The following is a 26,226-nucleotide window of genomic DNA, read 5'->3' as shown; positions in this document are numbered from 1 at the left end:
GAATGTAAAAGGCTACAGCTAGTCTGGAAAATAGTTTGGCAGTGTCTTTAAAAACTAAATATGCAAGCACCATATGAGCAATTATACTCCTCAGCATTCATCCCAGAGAAATGAAGACTTGTGTTCACACAAAAACCTATACAAGAATGTTGTTGATAGTAGCTTTATTTGTAACAGCCAAAAACTAGAAATAACTTGGATGCCCTTCAAAGAGTGAATAGTTAAACAAACTATGATACAATCATACCATAAAATACTATATAAATTCAACAACCTGGATAAATCTCCAGAGAATTACGCTAAGTGAAAAATGCCATTCATAATGGTTACATACTATAGGACTCCATTTATATAACATTCTTGAAATGAGAATATAATAGAAATGGAGATCAGATTAGTGGTTGCCTGGGGTTTAGGAAAGGGTAAGGGTTGGAGGGAAGTGAGTGAAGTTATAAAAGAACAACACGAGAGATCCTTGTAGTGATAGAAATGCTTTTCTTTTTCATTGCTGTCACTCAGGCTGGAATGCAGTGGCGTGAACATAATTGCAGCCTCCAGCTCCTGGGCTCAAGTGATCCTCCCACCTCAGCCTTCCAAGTAGCTAGGATTACAGTTGTGTACCACCACATCTGGCTAATTTTTTACTTTCAATTTTTAGTAGAGATGAGGTCTCTCTCTGTTGCCCAGGCTGGTCTCAAACTTATGAGTTCAAGCAATCCTTCTGCCTCAGCCTCCCAAAGTGTTGGGGTTGCTGGTGTGAGCTACCGTACCAGGCCTGGAAATGTTCTATATTTTGACTACATTCATGTCAATATCCTGGTTATGAAATAGGAACTTAATTCAAACAAATGTAAAGAATCGCTCACTCTCAGGGTGTCTAACGGCAGGGTCAGCATCTGAGAGTGAGTGCTTCCTTAAGTATTGACCCTAAGTGCCCTGCCTATCTCACTCTAGTCCCAGCCTTGCCTGGGAATGACAGCTTCTTAGACCCACTTATCAGAATTCTAGAACCAGAGGAACGAAGTTTGATTGCTAAGGGGAGCGGAAGTGGGAATCATCTCGATGCTCTACCACCACCCACCTCCCAACCACCCCAGGCCAAGTATCCTGCAACATGAAAGCTCAGTTGTGTGGAGGATTCTGGGTAAGGAAGCATGGGTGGAATGATGCCCTGCACGCAAAGGAAAACCGACTGCATTCCACAGAGACAGGATTTTAAAGGGGACAGGGACTTTCAAGATCATCTGGGGAAACTGAGGCCCAGGAAGAAAGGCTACCCTCCCAAGGCGAGATTCCTGCCTGGAATTCTTCCCGCAGCATGTCCTCCTCTCAGGAGCAGGAAGCACGTTAGAATGAAACGCAAACATGGCAACATCTCTGCTTTCTAGGTAATTCCCAGCAATGAATATCTCCAGGGCCACTGGTTCCAGGAAGAGCTGGACTCGAATCCCCAGGACAAGGGGAAGCAGCAAGTCACAGATGGCAAGAAAAAACTAGCAGTCAAGGATGAATTTAGAGTACAGTATCAACCCTGCCACACATTCCTACTTCTAGCCTGCTCTGGACCAGCCGCCCTCCTAGGCGACCAGCTGCCTACACTCCAGAGGGAAGAAGAGAGGGACTTTGTCCCTCCCAACGGCCACTCCAAGTTGCACCTCACCAGAAACCTCCAGGCACCTCCTCTCCCACTGCCACCTCCATTCCCCTGGAGGTATCACATACATATTAACTTGTTTTCTTTGCATTTTTTTTCTGTAAGACAAGCCTCTGCCATTGACCATAAGAAAGAAAATCATCCAATGTAAGCTGCACTCAAGGAAGCCGAGGGTCTCCCAGCCAATCAGCGTTCCCTCCCCAGGAGGGGTGCGCCCAGGCAGAGGTGGGAAGCCAGCCCAGGCACACAGCTCAGTGCCTCATTCTGATTGGTCGGAGCTATGATGTGCTAATTGTCAAATATTTTGACTATGACACTGAGTAAGACACTCTCCTGACCCACATGGTACACGAGGAAGTCTCTTGAAAGTGGTAGCCCTCACCCTCCCCTGGGTATGTTCAAAATGCTATGCTAAGGCTCATTTCATCTTCCCTTCTCTACATAACTACCCTGTCAGAGAAGTCACAGAAAAATACACTGACTCATTACCCTAAGGACCCAAATCACTCATACAGACCACAGCACAGACCTTATGAAACAAAATAAAAAATCTCAAGACTCAAAGAAACCACCAGAATTTCTCTCAAAAGCATTTAGCTGAGCAGAGTTTACTGAAACGGCCTGTTTATCCAGGCAGGGCGGGACTGTGGGCATCCACGAGCGATGTGAAAACACTCAGGACTTTGTAATGGTGGGAAGACATCACCACGCCGAGTCCTGAAGGGCAAAGAGAAGAGAGAAGTAGAAGGCTCGCAGGAGCCCGGCAAGAACCGGAGCTGAGAGCGAGGGGGGCTGTGAGGACACAGCCACTGCCAGGGCCCAGGCAGGGGGAGACACCTCAACCTCCCTCTCCTCCCGCCTGCCAGTCTCCCGCAGGGTCTCCCACCGGCCAAACCCAACCCAAAGACAGAAAGCAAGGGAGCCTACGCAAGAGCGAGCCTCTCCAGGGCATAGGGCAGGGCAAGGAAGGGCAACAAAGGAACCGGTACTGGGGAGCAAGTGGCAATCACAGCAACCCAAAGCGATGGAGGACCCCTGTCACACACAGTCACTTACACACCACAGCTGAACCCCAGGCCTGGCACACATAGGTGGGACTCGGCACCCACCTATCATCTCTCCACCGTCTGGATTGTATTTCCCATCCCTATCAGCACAGGCTGGGTGGATCCTGGGCGGACTGGCTGCAAAAGGGAAGCTAGGGTGCCCTCCCTGGCCCTGTCCTAAGCCTCTAAGAAAGAGAGAAGACAGGCCGGGCGCGGTGGCTCAAGCCTGTAATCCCAGCACTTTGGGAGGCCGAGACCGGTGGATCACGAGGTCAGGAGATCGAGACCACCCTGGTTAACACCGTGAAACCCCGTCTCTACTAAAAAATATTAAAAAACTAGCCGGGCGAGGTGGCGGGCGCCTGTAGTCCCAGCTACTCCCGAGGCTGAGGCAGGAGAATGGCGTAAACCTGGGAGGCAGAGCTTGCAGTGAGCTGAGATCCGGCCACTGCACTCCAGCCTGGGCGACAGAGCAAGACTCCGTCTAAAAAAAAAAAAAAAGAGAGAGAGAGAGAAGATAAAGCAGGTTTCTCCTCCTAGCATGACCAAACCCTCAGCCTGAAGAGCCCTACAGCCAGGCTGGGCTGGTCCCTCACTCTGCCAGGATCCCAGTAGTGAAGGTAATTACATTTATTTTCCTCCTCTTGGCACAGAGTCCCCCAGTAACACAAGAATGCGCTTCCTTCCACCCCCACTGCCAACTCTTTGCTTGGCCTCCGTCCGCACACGCGGCATCCCCATGTCAGAGCCCATCCCCGGAGGCTTGCTGGCAGATGTCCTAAGGTGGCAGCCCGCACAGAGTCCCCACTGCCAGGGACTTCCTGCCAAGGACCCCCACAGCCATACAGGAGCGCCAGCAGTTGGGACTCAAGTTGAAGGCTCCAGCAGTTTACCTTAAACCATGGAACACAGAAGGTATCCAAAGGGAGAAAGAGCTGCGGGGTCGGACAGTGGAGGCAGGGAGGGCCAAGCTGTGTGAATGGAGTGAGCCCCTCATGCCCCGCCCGGGCTTCCAGTCCTGTAGATCTGCGAGGGAGGGCCAAGAAGCTGTTTGGTGATATCGGGAAATCGTAGACAAAGGACAGGCAGAAAGGAGAGGCCGCAGGAGATGAGGCCTGCAAATCCCTGCACTGGGGAAGTGCTGGTGAGCCACAGCTAACTGAGACCTGAAATCAAAAATCAAATCTGCCACCTCATCCTCTCCTGCTCTCTCTGACCCCTCCTTGTGAATAAAATAAATGAAATCAGCCAACTAGATACTTAAGATCATAGCTCATTAAAGCTGAAAGGGATGCCAGAGATGAGGCCAACCCTTCGATTTATGGATGAAGAGACCCAGAGAGGGGAAGCAATGTGTCCAAGTTCACACAGAAAGATGGTGGCAGCATCAAGGCTAGCAATCCTCAAGTGTCCAAACACTGAGTACCTACTATGTGCCAAGGATTCTTCCAGATGGTAAGGACACAGCAGTGAACCCCACAGACAAAATTCCTGCCCTCGTGGAGTTGACAATCTCTAACTCAGCCTAACAGAACCTTTTGTCTGATAGTGAGCTAGGCACTCCTCCTTTGTGCTGATTAGTGTTTGCATGGTATATCTCCTTTTCCATCCAGAAACGGATTTTTTTTTTTTTAATAGAGAAGGGGGTCTCATCATGTTGCCCAGGCTGGCCTTGAACTCCTGGCTTCAAACAATCCTCCCACCTCAGCCTCCCAAAGCACTGAGATTACAGGTGCAAGCCACCACACCCAGCCTTGAATTATTTATTTTTAATTAATTTGAATTTAAATAACCACATGTGGCTAGTATACGACATTAGACAGTGCCATTTCAGAGGATTCAGCTCAGCAAGCTGTCTCCCGCTGCCAGGAGCTAAGCTGACCAGCGCCTCCACGCAGGGCAACACTGCCAGTGACTATCCCAGGGAACTTTCAGAGGCCCCAAGATGGCTCCCCAACCAGAGAAACCCACTCACCGCCTGGTGAGGAAACAGCCACCGACCCTTCTCCTGAGACCTCAGAAGCAGTTAGTTAGATATGCCTAGGGAGCAAAGGAGACTGAGAATGAGCTGGCCACTTTTTTTTTTTTTGAGACGGAGTCTCACTCTTGTTGCCTAGGCTGGAGTGCAGTGGCGTAATCTCGGCTCACTGCAACCTCTGCCTCCGGGTTCAAGCGATTCTCCTGCCTCAGCCTCCTGAGTAGCTGGGATTACGGGCGTGCACCACCACGCCTGGCTAATTTTTGTACTTTTAGTAGAGACAGTGTTTCGCCATGTTGGCCAGGCTGATCTCAAACTCCTGACCTCAGGTGATTCACGCCTCGGCCTCCCAAAGTGTTGGGATTACAGGCGTGAGTCACTGTGCCTGGCCAGAGCAGACCACTTCTGAGGACAAACTTCATCCCTGTCCTTGCTGTAGGTGGTTTCTTGCTCCCAGCCTGACCCCTCCCAGTTCTGGTCCTCATGCTACAGGGGAAATGACTCTCGCAATGTGACCTGGGAGGTCTTGAGCAAGGAACAAGCCCTCGCTTTCCCGGCCGAGGCCTGTACAACAGCAGCTGGAATGACACAGCAGAAGAAAAACAGGCAGGCCTCCAGGAGGAGGGAAGTGGTGGTTTGATTAATTGGGATTACTTATAGGTAAAGCCAGCCAGGTAGGATCCATTGCTGCCAAGGACTGTTCAGGCAGAGACACCTCCTCTCTCCTGGAAGCTCCCACACACCCTCCTTCTCACTGCATTATCTTGTGTGTGTTTATTTGCCATCTCACCCCAAGATCGACCTCTCCTCGAAGGAACTCAGGATGCTGTGGGCACCCTTGCCACACACAGGGCACAGGCTGCCCCTTCCCCCTGCAATAACACTGCACCCAAGGCCAGGCTGAAAGCTGGAGAGAAATGAGTGTGTGTGGACAGAAGATGGGGGTAAGAGGAGAGGAGGGGAGAATAGGGGAGAGGAGGCATGTAGAGAAAGAAAAAGAAAAAGATTGCTACCCTAGGTCAGCAATGGTCCTGCATGGCGAGGGCTGAGGAGCAGGAGGGAGGCAGAAGCACATGGAATGCACAGGGAAAGAGTCCTGATGTTCTCTTTACCATGAACCTCTCATCTGGAGCTCTAACACCTCCTCCTACACACTCATACGTGCTCTCTGCAGCCCTCTGCATTAAGACCACAAAGCTTAATCTGAGTTCTAGTCTCAGTGCATTTTCACTTTTTATCTGCTGGGCTCTTGACAGTATCCCAGCATCTTTACCTTCCCTCAGCCATCGCTTTGTATCTTCACATTGATCTCTTAGACCTGAGCTTAGAGGGCAGTAGAGCTGTGAGCCCAATGCAAGCAGTGGGAAAAAGAGGAGGAGAAAGAACTGAGAATGGAAATGCCCCCAGAGGGACCACCTGAGCCCTGGGAACCTCCACATTGCACAGAGCACACCTCCACTTTAATTTACACATCTTATTTCATTTTCTTACCAAATAAACTGTCACAATAACATAGGAGCTGATTCAATTCAAGCAGAGCTACATAGATCACATCAGAAAATGACTGACAGTCTTGAGGCAGAAATTGCATTTGTCATACAGACATATAAAGTGTGAAGACATACACTCAGGATCAAAGTTTTGTCTGTACCAGAGTGTACAATTGACCTGGAGCTCCCCACCCCCAAAAATGAGGCATCAGCACAGGTCTGAGACAAGACTGAAACGGGGAACAGGAGGGTCAGCAGAGTCGGGGGCCAGGAAGACCAGTGGGTTGGGATAAACAGTTCAGTGAACATTGGGAGGAGATGCTCTCCAGACACCAGGCCACAGCCTCCACCTCCACTGGCAGGAGGGAATGGAGGGAGAGCAGCCTGCACCCTGAGAGGACCTAGGAATGGCTCCACATTGGAAATTCATGGCAAATTGCTCCTGTAATTTACTGGTTCGGCTGGAGAAATGCATCTTTGAACTTCAGTGAGAGACTTTGAAAATCATTCTCAACCGAGGCTCTCCAACACGTCTGAGATGAATTAAAGGAAATTATGCACATAAACCCCATAGATCAAGGGGACACCCACTCTCCTTCAACTGCCTGCAAGGTGATTAGACAGAGTTCACAGCAGAACAGTCACTCAGGCTGGAAAAATAAAATAAAATAAAATAAATTTGAAATGCAGAGATTGATGGCTTCTGTCACAAAGTCTCTCCAAAGCCACAGGCTGTAAATTGAACTTCCCATTGATGCTGACGCAAAGGTGATAGCTCAATGGCAGCTGTTGGCCTGGTGGAGTCTTTGGGGGAAGGATTCCAGATCCCTCTTTTTTTTTTTTTTTTTGAAGGAAAATCTAATTTTAATTATTTTTATGTACAGAAAACTCAACAGTGTACATTTAACCCAATTTAGTGGCAAGTTCTTCAGCCTTTCCCTTTTCAAGCTTGGCGATATAAGCCACAGACCTGGGACCCAGGACGTTGCCACCCCAGTGACGGCGGATCTCATCATATCTGTCATTGTAATTGGTCCTGATAGCTTCCACCAGCTTAGCCAAAGCGCCTTTGTCTTCCGAGTTCACCTGTGTGAAGGTGGCAGTGGTGCAGGTCTTCCTGTGGACTAGATGGCCCAGTCTTGCCTTCCCCTTGATAATGCAGGAAGGGACCCCCATTTTACGACACAGGGCAGGCAAGAAGACAACCAGCTCGATGGGATCCACGTCATGTGCAGTGACCACCAGCTGAGCTTTCTTATTCTCCACCAAGGCGGTGACGGTGTTAACTCCTGCTCGAAGGACAGGTGGTCTCTTAGTGGGGACGTCCCCTTTGCCAGCAGCTTTCTTCTCGGCCCGGGCCAATGGCCTCTGCTTCTTCTCTTGCTTTGTCTCTGGTCTGTACCTGTGGGCCAGCTTAAGCAGCTGAGTAGCTGTTGGGTGGTCCAGGGCCTGGGTGAACTGGTTAATGGCAGGAGGCACTTTCAGCCACTTACAGAGGATGGCTCTGTGCCATTGCAACCTGATAGAGCGGGGCCATTTCACAAAGTGGGTGAGGTCTCTTTTGGGCTGGATGTCCTGTCCAATGCCAAAATTCTTAGGCCTTTCCTCAAACAGGGGATTCACAACTTTCTTGGCCTCCTGCTTTTTCATGACAGCAGGGGCTGGAGCCACCTTCTTTCCCTTGGCCTTCTTTCCTTTCGGCATCTTGAGCGGCGGGAGGAGAAAGCCAGATCCTTCTTAAAATTATGCACTGTCCAAGCTTAGGGGACTGCAGCCATCATGTAGGAGGATCCACATCCCAGGGAAGTCGCTGTGGTTCTTAAGGGTGCCCTATCATTGCCCCAAGAAGGAGACACTGAGGCACAGAACTGCAGAAGAGTCAGTTCACGTACAAACTCCCTTCAGCCAGAGATCTTCCTAATCTGGGTCCTGGACCTCTCACAGTAGCACTGTACCCAGTACCCTGCACACAGCTGGTACTCAGCCTTGTTTGTGGAAGACAAGATGTTTCCTGCCTTCCAGGGCCCTGCTGAGCAACTCACCCCAACCTCCACCTTCTCTGGCGTAGCACAGGTCCCAGGCAAACCACAGAAGGCAGGCAGCAGAGAGGCAAGTCCTAGTGCTGCTCAGACCCTGGTCCAACCTGGAAGCAGCTGACAGTCAGAGGTACAGAAATCTGGGCTAGATTTTCTAACACAGAAATGGATGTATCTCAGGCTGGGGTATTTAGAGGGAAAGGAGGAGGAGGGATGTGCTGAAGGCTACAGTATGCTGCCCAGATCCCCCTTCAGGACTGAGGCACTCATTCCCAAGTCACTCTCTAGAATTATCCTCAGCCACAGAGAGCCACTTGGCTCTAGGATACACCCCAAACCTGAGGGCAGCCACCTCCAAGGCCTGGTTAGTTGGCTAAAGGGAAGAGGTGCTTTCAAAGGCCTGGCCCTCTTGCCTCAAGGCAGGGCAATTCTGCAGGGCCATCTGCAGAGCACCCCAAGGGACTGGCTGAGGCCTTGGTTACAACCGCATTGCAGCCCAACTTCTCTTTCTGCTCCTTTTGCTTCCTTCACTTCCTCCAGGTGTTGATACCAAGGGCACTCCCTACAAATCTTGCTGCATGAAATCTCCACCTCAGAGTCTATTTCTCAGGGAACCTGACCTAAGTCGGGGGCATGTCTAGAACAAGACAGACGATCATGAGCTATCCACAGATGGTGCCTCAGAGACCAGCTGGTCCAACTCTCTCCTTTCAGAGATAAGGAGCCTGGGGCCCAGAGAGGGAAAGTGGCTAAGAGAGAGGGTCCATCTGCACAGGGGCAGCCTCCAGCTCCCTCTCACACAGACTAGGCTTAGCAGGAAGATGAGTGTGAAGATGGGCCTCTTTGGATGTGGTGTTTAACCAACACCTGCTTCACAGGACAGCTATGCAGCTGAGGCTTGTGATGTGAACTGACTCGTCACTCCTCCCAGGTATGGAACTTGTTATTTGATGTTAAAAAGACCCTCTGTATCCCCCACAAAAGTGTGGGACTTTCTTTGTAGAGGCGGCCAACATGCAAATATGTGTTCACATCTTCCAGGTCAGAAGTACCTGGCCAGGAGATTAATGCACAGGAAAGGGAATTTTCATGGCCAAGATGGAGACAATCCCTGATGTTGTGGGTACCACAGAATTTGGGGTGACATGAGACCCTTCGTTTCATCCAATCCCTCATGTCAGACCCAAGGGGACCCACAGAAGGGAAGAGTTTTGCCTCCGTCCACACAGCCAGTCCCTGGCAGATCTGCTTCGAGAACTCAGGCCTCCTGACTCCACACTTTCCCAGGAACCATCCAGAAAGCTTATGCCCCAAGCATCCCTCCCCAGAGAGAGGCTTGGGCCTCAGATGAGTAATGGAGAAGGGTCAGGTCCCTGTCCCTATTCACCCCAGCTTCTCTGTTATTTTGTGGGAAATTCGGTGCCCTGAAGCCAATAACTTGCTGGGTAATCTCTCGGCAGCTCTTGGCATATCTCCCCAGCATCCTTCTCAGAAAAGGGCACAAGCACTGCCATTTTACAAGATTTATTGGAAGCCTCTTTCTCTCAATGAAGGAAAGAGATACTTTTATTGGTTTCGGCTGGGTTGTTACAGTTGACAATCACCTCTATGTCCCCAAAATTTAAAAATGGGGGAAAAATCACCCAGCATTTACATCAATGTGGTTCATCCCTAGAGGGAGATACATTAAAGAAAGGAACAAAATGAAAGCTAACTGATGAGTTGCCATTTTAAGACACTTGGTTCCATTAAGCTAAAAGCCTGTTCCCAGGACCATAGCAATGATCCCCAAATGCTGCCAACACACCCGCATGCCAGGGCAGGGCTCACAGGGCCTTCTGCCAGGGCTCCCCAGCAAGAGTCATCAAGCTCTAAAAGCCAAGGAAGAGACCCCTGCAATCTGCCCCCGAACCTGATTTTCCCATTTAGGACCCACTCCTCTGGTCCAGGCTTGATCCCTGTGGCACCCAGCCAATCAAACCCTCCTGCTCCAAGGAGTTTCACGTGGAGATGGAGGCACTGGAGCAGGGATGAAGGTTTTACTGCCAAAATGTGGAACTTTCATTTTTAATTGTTTGCTTGCCTGTCCACTTGCTTCACAAAGGGTGGCCCCCTGGGAACTGATTAAAACAAAACAAAACAAAAAAGGTGGCCCCTAGTGGGAAGCCAGGGCCTGTTTTGGCACTAAGTACCTCAGTTTTCTCACCTTTAAAATAGAATGCACTTGGACCATGAAAACTCGGATGTTAGCCCCATCTGTTGATGGCTTACAGTGTGACTTCAAACCAGTCCCCCAGCTTCCTTGGGTTTCAGCTTCCTTAGCAGTAAAATCAGTCTGAAGTGCCTGTTTACCCCACCACACTGAAGCTTAAAGATGTTGGGAGAGAAAAGATAGCCTTTCCAATAAATGATATCAGAACAACTGGATATCCACAGACAAAAAAAAAAAGAACCTTAACCTAAACCTTATCTACATATAGAGATAGAGACATAGACATGTCTATAGACAGAGAGATGTAATGTTTATATATTTAAATTCAAAATGGACGGTCTTAAATGTGACATGTAAAACCTTCTAGAAGAAAACATAGAAGAAGATCTCCTAGGGCAAAGAGTTCTTAGACATGACACCAAAAGTACAATCCATAAAAGAAAGCATCAATAAATTAGAGCTCATGAAAATTAAGTGCTTTGCAAAAGACATTGTTAAGAGAATGAAAAGACACTGTACAGAGCAGGAGAAAATATCTGCACATCACATATCCAACAAAGGACTTACCAGCTGCATAAAGAACTCTCTAAACTCTACAGTAAGAAGTCAAAAAGTCATTTTTAAAAATGAGTAAAACACTTGAACTGACACTTCACCAAAGAGGACATACAGATGGCAAATATGCACACGAAAAAAATGCTCAACATCATCAGCCATTAGGGAAATGCAAATTAAAACCTCAATGAGATCTCACGCAGAAGCTCTTATCAGGATAGCTGAAGTACAAACACCACCACACCCAGTCCTGGCAAGGTTGTGGAGAAACTGGATCACTCATACATTGCTGATGGGAATTTGAAATGGTATAGACACTCTGGAAAACATTTTGGCAGTTTCTTAAAAAATTAAACGTGCTTGGCAAGTGGCACTGGTGTTCGAAAAATAAACAAAAACAAAAATGCATCTACCATACAACCCAGCAATTGCACTCTTGAGCATTTATTCCAGAGATAATCTCATGTTCACATAAAAACCTATATGAGAAAGTTTATAGCAGCTTTATTTGTAATAGCCCAGCTGTCCTCCAATGGGTGAATCATTAAACAAGCTGTGGTACATCCATACCACGTATATCAAGTTGAATAGTGTTCCCCCAAAATTCATGTTCACCCGGAACCTCAGAATGTGACTTTACTTGGAAATAGGGTCTCTGCAGATAGCATTAGTTAAAATAAGGTCATACTGGATTAGGGTGGGCCCTAAATCCAATGACCGGTGTCCTTATGAGAAGGCCACGTGAAGACCATGTGCCAACAGAGACAGAGACTGGAGCAGTGCATCTCCAAGCAGCACCAAGGCCTGGGGAGAAGCAAGGAGGGATTTTTCCCTAGAACCTTCAATACCTTGATTTCACACTTCTAACCTCTAGAACTGTGGGAAAACAAATTTCTGTTGTTTTAAGACTCCCCCCACCTCCCACCATGTGGTAGTTTCTTATGGTAGCCCTAGAAAATGAATACACCATGGAATACTACTTAGCAATAAAAATTAATGAATTGATGGCACAACAATCTAAGGAATTACACTGAGTGAGAAAAAACCAATCTCAAAAGATTACTGTATGATCCCATTTATATGACATTCTCAAAATGACAAAATCAGAGTGATGGAGAACAGATCTGTGGTTGCCAGGGTAAGAGGAAAGGAAGGGTATGACCATAAAGGAGTAGCACAAGGAAGTTTTGTTGGTTTTTTTTTTTTTTCTCACTTTGTTTTGAGACAGGGTCTCACTCTGTCACCCAGGCTGGAGTGCAGTGTCATGATCTTGGCTCACTGCAGCCTTGACCTCCCAGGCTCAAGTGATCCTTTCACCTCAGCCTCCTGAGTAGCTGGGACTACAGGTGTGTGCCACCACACCTGGCTAATTTTTTACTTTTTATAGAGACAGGGTCTCACTGTGTTTCCCATGCTGGTCTCAAACTTCTGGGCTCAAGTGATCCTCCTGCTTCGGCCTCCCAAACTGCTGGGATTATACGCATGCGCCACCATGCCCAGCCACAGGAGTTGCTAGGAGTTTTAAATCAGCAGTTCTGATTGTGGTAGTGGTTGTGTAAATTAATGCATATCACAAAATTCATAGGAATATACACTTCCCCAAAAAAGTGAGTGCATGTAAAGTGAAATGTAAGTAAGGGCTGCAGTTTAGTAAGTGGTATTAATGTCAATTTCTTGGTTTTGGTCATCATCAGGGTGAAAGCTGGGTGAAGGGTACCCAAGAACTTTCTACTATTTTTGCAACTTCTATGTGAGTCTAAAATTATTCCAAATTTTTAAAAAATTTTAAGTGTAGGGAGGATTCAACATGTTTTATAAAAGTAAATTTTAAAATGTTACCTTGCAAAGTTGGCTCCTGGCAAGCTCTGGAGTCAGACAGACCCAGGTTAGTATTTTGGCCTCATCACATACTAACTCTGTAGCTTTGGGCAAATTACTCCCCTTCTCTGAACCTCAGCTTCCTTGCATGTAAATTCTCACACAGGAATAATGACACATGGTGCACATATTACATATGAGATAATAGAAGCAACAGCACCTGAAGCAATGGCTATAACATGGATGGTGCTAAGTAAATCTTAGCTTCCGAATTTACCCAACCAATGCAACTCCTCCTCTTTGTTCACTCACCTGCCTTGTATTTTATTCCAAGGTCAAACAAGGTTCTCCTGGGAACCCAGGTTCCTCCAGCATACGGGCCTTCCAGGTCTCTGCATCTAGACCAACATAAAGGCTGGGCTGCCCCTGAAGCTCAGACCATGCACTCTGGATCCCCAAACAGGCTCTGCAAGGCCATCTAGCTCTCAGAGTTAATAGGGTGCAGCTAATAACTACCCCCTGCTCTAAGACCCCATTTACCATCCCTCCCTTCTTTCCCTTCTCTCCTCCATCATTGTTCTAGCACCATTCCAAAAGGTCTTGCAAGCAAGAGTCACTCCTTTATGAGTGCAAAAAACACTTACAAAGCAGTTTTTATACATGTTTTAAGCCCCAACAAGACCCTGGCTAAAAGCAGGGCAAGTGTAAGAACCCTAGTTTTCCAAGTGGCAAGAGGAACACTTTGGGGAGGTGGATGAGGAACAGGAAGGAGGGAAGGGAATCAACACAATTAGTCACCTGCTGTGGGCCAGGCAATTTATTTTCTTTCATTTAATTCTTGCAAGACTGTGAAGTAACAATCATTAAATCTCCATTCTGCAGACAAAAAAGCCTTAGTTCAGCAAGATTGTATAACTCATCCAAGGACACACAGCCAACATGGGCAGAAGGGGGATCCCAAGACCCAAATCTCCTGACTCCAAGGCAGGGCTCCTTCCTTCACACAAAGCACAAAGACCATCGAGCTCTCATTCATCCATTATCAAGGAGCAACTGGAAACCCTTCCTTCTTTGTGGAGTCTTCCTGAATTGTCTGCACCCATGAGTGCCCTGGCCCCAAAGACATGAGGATCTTCAGATGTTCCTCACTCTACCTCCCCAAAGGACACAATACGTTCATATTGTGTCATGTTTCCACCATAAACATGGAATTCCCTGGAGTTCCTTTGCCGCCTGATGCAATACCACCACCATCCCTCTTCAATCGCAGCCTCTCTGTCCCTCCCACAGCTCCTTCAACTCTAGAGAGCCAGATTCTGTTCCATATCCCACAGAGTCAAGGCTGGAATGACTCTCAGAAAACACTCCAGAGGACATTGAGATCCACAGAGGGGAAGGTGCTGGCCTGAGTCCCACGGTGGGGTAACAGCCTGCAGGGACCAGCCCCCAGGCCTCCCAACTGCATTCAGTACTTCTGTTTTCCTCTCTGCAACTCTCCTTAGAAAGGGGCTGCCTGGCCCTCCCACACTCCTGAATCTTGTCCATCCTTCCGGCCCCAGCTCAGTCTTGCTTCTTCTCCCTTGAAAGCTTTCCAGATTATTCTAGCCTGCAAGGGTCCCTCCTTCCACGGACAGTTGCTTCTACCCTCCGTTGCCCTTGGTATCTACAGACCTCACATAATTTCATAACCGTCAGGGGGCCTCATTCACCCTTTCCAGCCAGACCACCAGCTCCTAAGGACTCAGACCATACCACCCTCCCCACAGCCCTGGCACAGCTGAGCACTTAGAAGGCAGAGAGAAGTGGGGAGGGAGTGGGGACAGACCTCTCTTTATTTGAGCATATGTCTCTCCAAATTCTGTCCATATTTTGTCTGATTTGTGGGGGATTCCCTTATCTTTTTCCAAACTTTATGGGATTTAACATTTTCCCCTAAAGAACACTCTAACAAGATCTCTCTTCGTACTATAATTTTGCCTAACAACCCCCTGAGAATTAAACTTTGGGATAAAATTCCCCTTTTAAGTTGAGACGTGCTCCCTTTGTGACTAATTGAGATGCCAGGATCAAACCAAGTCTTCAATCCCATTAAATAAAGCCACATAAAAGCTGCCCCTGCTAACAGCACTTTCCTGATTTCCTCAAGCTGGCCAGCAATAAGTATTCCTAATTGTGCTTGCTAAAAAGTGGATTTATGAATCCCAATTAGGCCACTTGCACTTATGTGGCAGCAGTTTTTCAATACCACCAAACCTCCCTTCTTCCCAAGATGAAATTATTTTTGGTGGGTGACAGGATAATTACTAAAACATAAAAGGACCCACCCGGTACCACAGCAGCAGCTTCAGCAATTCTGTTAGGAGGCCTTGAGGACAAGCAGGGTTTTGATGGCAAATTTAAACCCAAGTTGAGCGTCTCCAACTCCGTGATCCTCAGTACACAGGTATATCTCCTGGCTCTTTCTCCTTGGACCCAGTACCAAACTCCAGATGCCCTGCCTCGTCATTCATCCTGCTCCTGATTTCCCAGCTGCTCTCCAACTATGCCTTGGGCCTTCTCCAGAGCAAATTCTTCCACTCAAAAGGCCTTTCCTCAAACCTACTCTCCCCTATCTCCCTTGAAGTCTCAGCTCAAATGGCCTCTCCTCTAGGAAGCCTTCCTTCCCTGACACCTGGTCAGATGCACTCACCAGCAGCCACCCACAGCCTCTCGCACCTATTGCTGTTCAAGCATTTACTGTATCTCTCTGACTCCTTGTGTTTGCCTCCTATACAATTGTGTTTGTCTTGTGTTCATCTCCTGCACAATTAAGGAGCTATAAGCTTCCCAAGGGCAAGGACTAGGTCTCATTCATCTTGGTCTCCCCAGTGCCTGGTATGTAGTAGGCTGGCTCATTCATTCATCTTCTTAGAACCCAAGTTTAAAATGAGCAAAGGATCTGAATAGACACTTCTCCAAAGAAGGTATATAAGTGAGCAATAAGCACATGAAAAGATGCTCAACACCACTAATCCTCAGGGAAATGCAAATAAAAACCACTTTGAGATAACTTCTTCAAACCCACTAGGATGGCTATAATCAAAAACTCAGATAATAACAAATGCTGATGAGGATATGAAGAAATTAAAACCCTCATAGACTGCTGGTGGGAATGTAAAATGGTGTAGCCACTTTGAAAAACAGTCGTGCAGTTTCTCAAATGTTAAACATAGAGTTACCATATAACCCAGCAATTCCACTCCTAGGTGTGTACTCAACATAAACGAAAATATGTGTCCATGCAAAAACTTGTACATGAATTTCATAGCAGCATTATTCATAATAGCCAGGAAACAGAAGGAAACCAAATATCTAACAACTGATGAATGGATAAATAAAACATGCTATATCCATAAAGTGAAATATTATTTGGCAATAAAAAGGAATGAAGTACTAACTAGTTCATGCTACAACATGGATGAACCTTGAAAACACGCTAAGTGAAAGAAATCAGTCACAAAAGACCATATACTGTATAATTCCATTTATATGAAATGTCCAAAATAGGCAAGTCCATAGAGACAAAAGTAGGTAAGTGCTTGCCAGAGGTTGGGGGAGGGGAAATGGGGAGTGACTGATAATGGATATAGGGTTACTTTTTTGGGGTAATTGTGGGGATTATACCACAAAATTGACTGTGGTGATGGTTACATAACTCTGTGCATATACCAAAAACCATTGAATTGTACATTTTAAAATGGTGAATTGAGAGGTGGGTGGATCACTTGAGGTCAGGAGTTTGACATCAGCTTGGCCGACATGGTAAAATCCCACCTTTACTAGAAATACAAAAATTAGCCAGGCGTGGCGGCACATGACTGTAATCCCAGCTACTCGGGAGGCTGAGGCAGGAGAATCACTTGAACCCTGGGAGGCAGAAGCTGCAGTGAGCTGAGATGGCGCCATTGCACTCCAGCCTGGGCAACAAAGCAAGACTCAGTCTCAAAAATATAAAATAAAAATGAAATAAAATAAAAAATAAAATGGTGAATTTATGGTATGTGGATTATATTTCAATAAAGCTGCTACAAATCTTTTTCTTGTTTTAGTCATTTAGGCACTCACTATGTGTGGAGGGTGTGGCTTCATGAAGGACTGAGCCCCAGTGGCCTGAACTCCTCCCGTATATCCCCCTACTTGGGGTAGCTGAGCGCTGGGTATTCTTCCACTACGGGGTAGCTGAGCCCTGGGTATTCTTCCACTACTACAGCCTTCCTCAAGATGTCAGCCCCCTGCTTGGCCCAGGAAGGACAGTACAGGTGACTGGCCTCTTTTTTCGATCAGTCATGATGGGGGAAATTTAATCAACAACAGGACACTTTGCTACTTCAAGACATAATATAATGTAGTGGTTAACGGCAGTCTCCAGAACCAGACCACTTAGCATCAATCCCAGCTCTGCCTATTACTAGCTCTGTGACCTTGGACAAGTTACTTCACCTCTTTGAGCCTTGGTTTTCTCGTCTGCAAACTGAAAGGATAATAACATTATCTACCTCATAGGGCTGATGTGTGTGTGGATAAAAGGAATTAATGCATATAAAGTATCTGGCCAAGCACAGTGGCTCAGGCCTGTAATCCCAGCACTTTGGGAGGCCGAGACAGGTGGATCACTTGAGGCCAGGAGTTCAAGACCACCCTGGCCAACATGGCGAAGCCCCAACTCTACTAAAAAACAAAGAAACAAAAAAACTAGCTGGGCATGGTGGTGCATGCCTGTAATCCCAACTACTTGGGAGGCTGAGGCAAGAGAATCACTTGAACCTGGGAGGCGGAGTTTGCAGTGAGCCAATATATAATATTATATATTATATAATATATACTTTATATATACATTTTATATATGTATAGCTCATATATATATGTATATAAAGTACCTGTCATAGCATAAGTGCTATCCAAGGATTAGCTGTAATATTTCCCTATATGGGGGAGTGAATCTCATTAATTGGTTTAGTGATGGGCAAGGCTTACAAAATGCATATTCATCTCAATCAGCACCCCCAAGTACTCATTTCTCCTTGAGCTGCACTGTTCTTTCCCCCACTTTCTCTCCCCTTAGTCCAAGCATGCCAGCCCCTCTCCTCCTGGGAGGAAGGGTCTTGCTGGAGAACACAGGCACAGGAAAGAATCAGGAAAGAATGCGGCACGTGTGGTCTGGCCATTCTCGAGACCCTAAGACAAGGAGGCAGTGTGCAGCAAGGCCCAGGCTGGGCAGAGCAGCCAGCCAGAAGGGCCCGGCCCTGCCATCTGCTCTCCCAGCCAAGGTGAGCGGCCTGGCATGGATTCACACTTGGTCACAGCCCAGCACCTCTACCAAGTGCCCATTAGGGAGCAGAGCCAAGGCTCAAACCTGCAAGAGCCATTTCCCATCATGGGGAAGAGGCAGCAGCTCTGCCCGAAAAAAAGGCCTCTTCAGCATGCTTGCCCACTGCCCACACTCCATTTTCCTAAGAGTGGCAATAAAAACCAGCTCTCTGCCCAGAAAGGCAATGGCTGAGGACGCTGTTCTCCCTAGGTAGTATGGCTTTCATGAGCCCCAGTGAGGAGTGGGGAGACCAGCGCTCAGTGGGTGGTACCATCCTATACCTTACCAGGCTCCTTAATTAGGTCTGGAAAATTCGAATGCTTCCTAATGATGCCCTTTGGAGGCAGGAACCTAGTGGCCTTAACCCATCTGGTCTTATCTGGTGGACACACTCACACAGTGGCATTATGTTTACAAGCACACGCTCACAAATGGTCCTGCACACTTGAGCACACACATGCACATATAAACAGTGTACATACATACACAATCCTAGACACATGCACACAACCCCATGCACTCACACACACATGCACACTATCATACACACACTTGCATGAACACATATATACTCACATAAAGGCATATGTTTACAAGCACACATTCACATGAGATCACACACTGAAGCATGCACACAGCACACACCAGCTTACATACATACACAGGCACATGCAAACATGTTCATATGCACACATTCACTCCCACCCACTGTCATGTCCACACCCACATTCACACTCACATGAACACACATACATACAGCAGCCCCTGATCCACGGTTTTGCTTTCTGCAGGCAGCTTCAGTTACCAACCACAGTCCAAAAATGTTAAATGGCAAATTCAAGAAATACACAGCTCATGAGTTTTAACTTGCATGCAATTCTGAGTAGTGTGATGAAATGTCATGCCCTCTTACTCCCTCCAGCCCGGGACATGAATCGTGCCTTCGTCTAGTGTATCCACGCCGTAGACACCCCCTGCCCATCAGTCACTTAGTGGCCATCTTAGCTATCAGATCGACTGTCAGTGGTATCTCAGTGCTTGTGTTCAAGTAACCCTTATTTTACCTTTTTTTTTTTTTTTTTTTTTTTTTTAGACAGAGTCTCACTCTGTCACCCAGGCTGGAGTGCAGTGGCATGATCTCCGCTCACTGCAACCTCCACCTCCCCAGTTCAAGTGATTCTCCTGCTTCAGTCTCCCAAGTAGCTGGGATTACAGGCATGTACCACCACGCCTGGCTAATTTTTGTATTTTTCGTAGAGACAAGGTTTCACCATGTTGGTCAGTCTGGTCTCGAACTCCTGACCTCAAGTGATCCACCCACCTCGGCCTCCCAAAGTGCTGAGATTACAGGCATGAGTCGCTGCACCCAGCCCCTTAATTTACTTAATAATGGCCCCAAAGCACAACAGTAGTGATGCTGCCATATTGTTATAATTGGTCTATTTTATTATCAGTTATTGTTAATCTCTTACTATACCTAATTTACAAATTAAACTTTATGATAGGTATGTATGTATGTATAGGAAAAAACATACTCTATATAGGGGTTGGTACTGTCCACAGCATTCACTGCAGGGGCTTGGAAAATGTCCTCCGAGAATAAGGGGTGACTAATGTATACTCACACCCTCACATGGACACACAAACACACACGTGTTCACACACATCCTCTCACACATGCACACTCACACACGTACCCAGAGGCAGTCCTCCAGCCCGCCAGGGCTCCAGGCTCTGCTGGGAGGACAGGTTGCAGGAGGCCAGCAGTCAAGCCACAAGATGGCCCTCCCATTTGCCAGGCTCTTTTCCTCCTTCAGAAAATCACAACCCGGGCAGGATTCCCAGGGAAGTGGTGTGAGGCATGGAAACACAGGTCCGCAGAGGCCTCTGAAAAGCCTCGTTCTGGAAGACATCTCTAAGGATTACCATAGCTCATGGGAAGGACTGGGTAGTAATGTTGACAGCATGGGAATATCTTTGATTTGGTCAATAGAAAATACGCTGAGTTCATGCAGAATTCCTTCCTCCATTACCTCACTGAGTCCCTGCTGTGCTGCTTACTGGCGGGATCATCCTGAGCCTCAGTTTCCTCCTGGAGCTGCTGTGAGGATTAAACAGGATAACGCATGGGAATTGCTGAGCCCAGTGCCTGCCACATAGTAAGCCCCAGTAAATTAGACCTTTTATCCTCAGCATTATTATTAATATTGGATATTAATAGTAATGAATCTCATAGCAATCCTCTGAGGTATTATTTTCCCCATTTCATACAAATGAAAACAGAAGCCCAGCACTTTAAGTGATTTGTATCCAAGATCACACAGCCAAGTGGGAGAACTGAACTTGGGCCTTCCTTCTAATGCTAGTCATTCCTTCCACTTCTCTATGCCCACCACCCACCCACATACCTGCTTCTCCGGGGGCAGGACCCCCACTGAGCTTCTCCCAGCTTCTCAGCATCTCCTGCAGAGAGGGCAGGAAGGGAGAGGAGAGGAGAAGGAGAAGACAGCACCTTTCTTCCCCAGTTCAAGCCACGGAAGCGCTGGGCTTCTGCTGTTTGGGACATGCCCTGAAATGGATGTTATCTTATATTTCTTTGTCCCCATTCTGCCTGTGGTCCCCAGGGAAGGGCCATCCCAGTCCACTTAGACAGTAGATCCTTTCATGCTTCAGACACCATCCTCTAAGACTAGCTGGGCCCAGCCACCCAGCCTCTGGGTGCTCCAGCTTTCCCGTCCGACTCTACCACCTCCCCACTCCAATGACACCTGCTAGGGCATCTGGGGTGAGGCCACAGAACACCCAAGCCCAAGAGCTAGTCCAGGTTCCTATTCCTGCCCTGGGTCTGAAGTCACCTTACGACTATGGGCCAGTCACTTCCTCTCCCTGGGCCTCGGTGTGCCCTCTGCCAAATGACGGGGTGGAAAGGTCCTTTAAGTTTTAACCTTCTCCGGGGCTGGGAAGCTGCAGAGAATCTCAAAATCCAAGGCAGGCTAGTGGGGAAGATCCTTCGAGAACAGGGGAGCTTAGTAAATCATATCACAGCAGGAAGGCTCTTCAGAAAACACCACACACAGCGGGCGTTCAAGTAGGAGAGTCAATAAAGAGACGGAGCCCTGCCCGAGGGCTTGTGAAGCCTTGTCCCCACCATCAGGACTACCGAGCCAGCCCTCCACAGACAGCCAGACCCGCTCTTCCTCCTCCACTAGGTTTCCTTTTAGAAGGAAGGCTTCTACTTGTGAAAAGCTATGGAGCCCCAGAGAAAGAGGCAGTCAGGTAGATGGGGTGCCCATGCACTCACGCATGCACAAAGACACAGAGGAGCCACACCCAGCAGGACAGAAAGCCAGGCCAAGAGGCCTGCAGGGGACGAGCTCTATGGTCCCCAGAAAGAGGAGCCCCTACCCCAGAGTGAGGACGGCTCCCCATTATCAGACCAGCATCCCCACACAGACAGAACCATCTCCTACCACAGGCCAGCAGAGGGGGCAGGACTCATCACCTTATCACACTGTTGCCAGTGCTGGATGGTTTCCACGTGTTTCTCCAGAGCTTCTCTCCACGCTTCCCTCTGCTCCAGGCCCAGGAGGCTGACAAGCATGGGCTTCATGTGAGGAGTTGGGTTGGGCAGTGGGGCACCCCACAGGATGTCCCAGAGCTGGAGAAGGCTGGGCTGGGTCACTATGATTTGGCTGCCTCCATCCCAGGAGGCCTCGCTCCTGTCACAGGCAGCCTCTTTACACAGCACCCTCTCCAAGTCCCTGCAGACCTGGGGGTAGTAACTGCTCCTCACTGGTGCTAGCATCAGGGTACTGCACTACCCTTTGCTGATTTTCCTGCACTCTGCCCTTCCCTTTGTAAATGGTCCCTTAATTAAGCACTCATCAAATTGCCCGGCTTGTGTTCACCACTTGTCACCTGCCAAGATCCTGATATATCACTCAAGAAAAATGTTCTTAGTCAAATAATGATGACAAACCCATCATGAGTAGAAACAACAAAGTCAAGCAGAAACAAATTTTGGGTTAACTGGCCTTGCAGCCTCTGAGCACAACCAAGCTCTCTGTGGTATGGTTCCCCAGCCCCAAAGCCCACCAGGGTCAGAGCAGGACTATCCACAAGCCCCAGGCTCCCCGTGGGCCACGGCGACCTGGATATGCACATGTCCCAGCTGAACGAGGAGGCCACCACTCAGCTCCCTCGACTGTTGCCAGGCAGAAATGTGGGCCTGGAGTTGCAGATTTTCTCCAGGAAACTGGAAATACATTTTTTAATGTAAAATCTTCTCTTGGCTCACATGTTTTCAAAGCAAAATTCCAGCCAAACTTATCGGTAGCCAAGAGAGAGCTGTTTGTTCCCCTACAAGTTACAATCTGGGACTGAAATTCCATCTCCTACATAGACAATTCAGTAGGATGACAGCTTTGGTGGCCCTTCCAAGGCTGCACACTCTGAATCTCTGAGTCTCTCTCTGCTCTGGGGAAGGAAGAGGAACGGCAAGTCTCCCACAGGGAGGAAGGACCCTTGGCAAAGCCTAGACAGTAGAGAGAGCTGGGTAGCAGGGAGCAGCCAGGTGGAGGCCCCCAGGACAAGGACACAGAGCTGGCCAAGATGGGAAACTGGAATTTAGGTGACTAAAACCAGGGGGCCCCATTGGACAACGGGGTTGGCCTCAGCAAGGCTGGGGTTATTCTGGATCTGTTTGGTCCCAAGCTCTGTTTGTTTTGAGGCTGCATCAAATTCTGTCTGAAAGTGGCAGTGGTGCGAATTTCCTGTCCTGTTAGTGCTGGCAGCGACTTTACCTCCTACAAGAGAGGGAGATTCATGTCATTCACCAAGGCCCAGAATCTGTCCTCCTTAGGACCACCGCATCACTAGGGTTTAGGCGGCTGTGTCCCGGAAAGAGCATCTCATCCCTCCAGCTGCCTCCAAGCCCAGGCCCAGAAAGGGCATCTCATCCCTCCAGCTGCTTCTGAGCCCAGGCAAGCTCGCAAACTAGCCGGGTAGAGGGGAATCTCTCCAATGAAGGAAAGCCTCCGGCTACATACTCCCTGCCTCCTGCTTCTCCCCTTCCCTGAATTACTCCAGAATTGCCTGCTCCCTTGTCTAGCAGCTGCCCACGCTCCACCAGGAACTGTGAGACTGTTTTTCAAACCTTCTGTCTTACCTCCCCCACTAGACTATAAGCCCTCTGGCAGCAGGGTTGGGTTATAAAACGTATTTCCCCTCAGGGCTCAGCCCAGCTTCTTACAAATGAAGGTCTATAATATCCACATTACTGGGCATTTTTGGTGATGTGACTAGAGACAGTAATAAGAAATTATAAGCATACTAATAATGATGACAGATGCCTTACATCTGTGCAGCACTTTGAACTTTAGGAATAAGAATAATAAAGTTAATAATAATAATGATAGATGTCTTACATTTGTACAGCACTTTGAAGTTCTCAAGGCACTTTCATAGACTTAATTTCACCTCATCTTCAAAACCATTCTTGTAAAAGGGGGGGGAGATGAAACAAGATAAGCAAAATGCAAGTAATTGCTGAAGCAGGTGATGCAGATGTGGGAGTGTGCTATACTGTTCTCTCTACCTAGGGTCTCCAAAATTTTTCATTGTAAAGAGTTTTTAAAAACCCACTCTAGTATGTAAGTGATGGAAGAGGCATTATTCTCATCAATATGTTCTAAAGCTGAAGAAATGGAAACCCAGAGAGGGGGCTTGGCTTGTCCAAGTCACTCAGTTTGTGTGGACCCACAGAACCAGAGAGGCAGCATTCCCGTTCCTGGCCAAGCGGTCTCCTTCCTACAGAAGCCTTGTACAAAGTGGGTTCCATAACACCACTTCCTTAGGATGTTAAAGGGGTTCTATAGAAACTAAGATCCCATGGTTAAATAGGTTTAGGAAACACGGGTAAAGAAAGCAATCAGGTCCATTTCCCACGGACTTTTTGGAGACTTTATAGAACATTCCCAGAACACAGGCTGGGAAATGCAGGCTCCATCAGACCTGCAGGTAAAGGGGAGCCCTACTCCACATCCCAACCCCCACCACCTCCCAGGGCAGGGCTTTCCAGAGACCAGAACCCCGGCCAAGTGAAGCTCACATGAAGGGATGTGCTACAGATGAGCCCCGCTGGGGGTGACAGAAGTAGGATACATAATCTGCCCAGGGAGAGGGGACTGTTATAGGGTATGATACGGCCTCTAGATAATGGCGGGATCAGAACAGGAGTTGTCAAAGATGCCAAGAAGGCACATGAGGCCCTTCCTGGCCCTGCCCTCCAGGCTCCCAAATTACATCAGGGCTCCACAAAGTTTCATTCTGGAGAAGGGAGAGGAGCTGTTTTTCCTACACAGGCTGCCCCTGAGGGCTCTATGGAAACAGATGCTCCAAACCTCTCCTGAGTCATAAATTGAGCTGCTGATTCAAACTCCCGCCCCTCCTTTCCTTGCTAATCTTCACCCCTGGACCCTTTTGTGCTCACACCAGCTTCTCTGGCAGCTTCACAGGCCCTTTGGGTAGCTATAGTGATGCTTAATCACTAATGAAGCACTGGTTTTTCCATATTCCTCTCCACCCTTCTCCCCCTCAGTAGTGAGACCTTGGGTCATGGAAGAGCAAGTAAGAGAAAAATACAATTTGCTTTGTGGAAGCTGGGAATACATGTGTTTATTATCCTCAAACAACAACAACTAACCCTCACCAAGCCCTTACTGTGTGCTAGGCCTTGTGCTGAGTGTTCACCCACTCTCAATCCCCACAACAACCCTACAAGTTAGCTTCTATTTTAAGCCCATTTTACAGATGGTAAAACTGAGGTACACAGAAGCTAAAGGATTTGCCCCATATTACCGAGATGATGAGTGGTTGAGCTGAGCTTTGAACCCAGGTGGGAGGAGTCCACAGACACTGCTCAGAAACCCTCCACCAAGCTGCCCTCGGCAGGCAGCCTAGGCCAGGAGCCTGCAGAACCGAACATCCCCCAGAGGCAGGTCTCAAGAGTCAAAGGTGGCCCTGAGGCAGCCAGCCTGAATGCGCGAAGAACTACAGGCTGTAGAGACCTTCTCTGGAAACGCTAGCAACTTCCCAGACCCATAGCTTAGCCATTTCCCATCATCTCCTCTCCCTACTCCCAGTCCTGGCCACCAGCCTTTGGGAAACTTTTACCTACAGCTGGACTGGCCCCACTCAAGGCAGACAGTAGGATCTGGAATCAGCTGTGCTGCGAGAGATTCAGCATTCCAAGCCCCGGGGAACTCTAGACAGCCTTGTGCCATCTGAGCTCTGCCCCTCTCTTTGCTCCTGGCCTGTTGGCTTCCTCTAAAATCCTAGGCTCCTGCCTCGTTCCCCAGCTGGCGCTCCAGAACCTTAGGGTCTGAACCCTGGCCTTCATTTTCTGCTTCATCATATCACCCCCAAGAGAACAGACCCCGCTCCTCATGCCTCCAGTCTCTGATTAGGGTCATGCACTAAATGAAATGAGTGCCTACAAGGGAAAAGGAAAGGCAAGGAGTTTTATCGTGGCCTACCGTGTGCCAGGCCCTGTGCCAGCCAGGTGCCATACTTACCTGCCTTAACTCACCTAACAACACTACAAGGTGAGTAAAAGTATCACCAACTTACAGATGAGGAAACAGAGGCTCAGAGAGGTTAACTAGCTTCACGAATGTCACACTACTAGGTGAGTGGAGGACCCGAGTCTGATATGAAAGCCCAGGTTACGAACGAAGATGCCATAGGGCTATGGCAATAACACCACCACCTCAGTTTCCTAGTGTTAACAAAAGGCAGGTGTGACCCTAGAGGAGATAATACCGTGTCCATTTTCCACAGCACTGTTACCCAAACAGGTTAAGTAGTGTGCTGAAATCACTGGGCTGTTCATAACACCAGCACCTAGCATAGCATATACTATGTGCCAGCATAGCATATACTGTCCTGCTAAGCACTTAACATACATGTCACATTTCATTCTCACAATGCTATAAGAAAGTACTATTATTATTATTTTTTTTGTGTGAGACAGAGTCTAGCTTTGTCACCCAGGCTGGAGTGCAATAGCATGATCTCGGCTCACTGCAACC

The 26,226-nt window shown here is 48.1% G+C and overlaps 1 protein-coding gene and 1 pseudogene across 3 annotated transcripts in view; both read right to left on the bottom strand.

Moving 5' to 3' along the window:
* The window catches only part of MEGF11 (multiple EGF-like-domains 11), a 381,035-nt gene that overhangs the window by 334,248 nt on the left and 20,561 nt on the right, over positions 1–26,226 (bottom strand). The gene's annotated exons all lie outside the window — the stretch shown is intronic.
* LOC105510533 lies at positions 7,063–7,872 on the bottom strand (annotated as a pseudogene).

The sequence above is a fragment of the Colobus angolensis genome, unplaced genomic scaffold (assembly GCF_000951035.1).
Source record: "Colobus angolensis palliatus isolate OR3802 unplaced genomic scaffold, Cang.pa_1.0 Scaffold19, whole genome shotgun sequence".
Classification (NCBI taxonomy): domain Eukaryota; kingdom Metazoa; phylum Chordata; class Mammalia; order Primates; family Cercopithecidae; genus Colobus; species Colobus angolensis.
Note: the sequence above shows the minus strand (reverse complement) of the source record. Positions and strands in the feature narration are given on the sequence as shown.